A 1,948-nucleotide genomic window follows, 5' to 3' on the forward strand; every position below is an offset into this window, starting at 1 on the left:
TCTTCTAGAAAGTCCGTACTCCCTAAAACAACAGCTTCTCTTAAAGAACAAAAAACAAAATAAACAAAGCAGTTTCAATCAGGTTATTTATAATAAGCATTATTAAATACTTGCTTATTTCCAGGTATATTACAATAAATAAATCAGGGCTAATATATTCAGATTAAGGGAAATGAGATACTTAGTAATTTCAATGATTTTAGTTTCCATTTTGCTTTATGAAACATGTTTGTTATTAGAGAACCAGATTTAAGGTAAAAATAACCTTGCTAAATATTCATAGCAAAGAGCTGGCCATATTTTCACTAAAGAAAAAATTCCTGGTATTAACCACCCTTGTGTTTGCATTGAGACAAGCCATGAAACTTGACTAAATTTTAAAATATATTATTCAAAGCATCAAATAAAAACACTGCAATATACTTCCTGGAAAATGTAACAGATATTACTCAATAAAAGGTAAAATTTTAGATATAAACTAGTTGTAAAAGACAGCTACAAATTATTAGAAAATCATTTTATCAAGCACAAACGGAGACTGAGGGGCATCAGTGCTGAGTTAGGAGCTGTGCAAGTTACAGAGATCCTGAACAAAAAGCATAAACAGGTTATTTCACACATTATTTGATTTCCCATCCTTATATAACAATTTAATTCAATTTTAAAATTTTAACTTTTTAGATTTTTTTAATCTAAAAATTCTTTATGCCCACAAAACAAACTCTGACATCCACAACAGTGTGACAAAAATTACTCTCCCTACTTACTTAAATTTAAATGTTTCTCCTAGTTCAGAAGCATTTCCTGGGGAAATTTCAAATATTCCAGAAAAAGGGTAAGGATGGCCACCATAAGCAAATTCTGAAAAGATAAAAGTAAAAATTTTTAGAATATAATAAAATATAATCAGAATGCTGAATCAGCTTTAAAATACTACAAAGATAATGTTATCTGAATATTTTTCTAAAGTGCCCTTTGCAAGGTCCTGTTTGGGTATTACCAGTACAGAATACCTGTCTTTTTATTTTTGGTTTTTTGAGTCATGGTTTTTCTGTAGCTGTAGAGACTATCCTGGAACTAGCTCTTGTAGACCAGCTTGGCCTTGAACTTACAAAGATCTCTGCCTCCTGTGCTGGGATTAAAGGAGTTTGCCACCACTGCCCGGAGGTGAGAATACCTGTCTTTAAAGGCTCTGAAATGGTAACAGTTACAGACACTCCAAAATGCCTGTGACTGCTCTGTAGACTGCTCTACATGTACTCCAGGAGGAGAGTGACCAGTTTTTAAAAGTGCTCAGTCTCTGTGGCACCATCACACCATGAGGCCAGCAGCTCAGGACTTGGCCCCTTTTCAAGCTTGCATGTCACTGGAGAAACTGTCTAGTGAGAATGAAGTCTTCACAGTTCCTGAGGAGAGCTGTCCTGTTTTGGTGTACTTTGTCATCATGCTGCATGCATCCACTCATACCTGAAGACTCTTCATTTACACTGGATTAGGAGTGAAAACACCACTGCACCACGCATAGGGGTATATGTCTATAATCTTAGCACGCAGGACGCAGATGGATCATGAGTTTTAGGCTAGACTGGGCTATTCCTGGTGAATTCCAGGCAAGTCTGAACTATATATAGAGACCCTAGTTGAGAAAAAAACATCAAAGCTGAAGCACAGTAAAATACCAACATTAAATACACAACTATCTTTATATTCTTCACAGCAAGTCTTGTAGTTAGAAGGGCACTATTTGTACGTTCTCCTAAGACATGTATTTCCAGCTATATGTTCTTATCTACAACAAAAATGCAGATAGCTTCAGGACAGGAAAGAACCAGAACTTCTGGCTTCAATTCTGGCATCTCATATTAAGTGGTAAAGTCTTTCTTTCTTTCTTTCTTTCTTTCTTTCTTTCTTTCTTTCTTTCTTTCTTTCTTTCTTTCTTTCTTTCTTT

The 1,948-nt window shown here is 35.0% G+C and overlaps 1 long non-coding RNA gene across 1 annotated transcript in view; it reads right to left on the reverse strand.

The window, feature by feature from the left end:
• The window catches only part of LOC126496241 (uncharacterized), a 6,327-nt gene continuing 4,379 nt past the window's right edge, over window positions 1-1,948 (reverse strand). The window contains exons 2-3 of the long non-coding RNA XR_007590315.1: window positions 768-861; window positions 1-39 (exon numbers count right to left, since the gene is read on the reverse strand). This is a non-coding gene — a long non-coding RNA (uncharacterized lncRNA). The remainder of the gene's footprint in view (window positions 40-767; window positions 862-1,948) is intronic.

The sequence above is a fragment of the Alexandromys fortis genome, unplaced genomic scaffold (genome assembly GCF_014885135.2).
Source record: "Alexandromys fortis isolate MF-2015 unplaced genomic scaffold, M_Fortis_MF-2015_v1.1 scaffold_2090, whole genome shotgun sequence".
Taxonomy (NCBI): domain Eukaryota; kingdom Metazoa; phylum Chordata; class Mammalia; order Rodentia; family Cricetidae; genus Alexandromys; species Alexandromys fortis.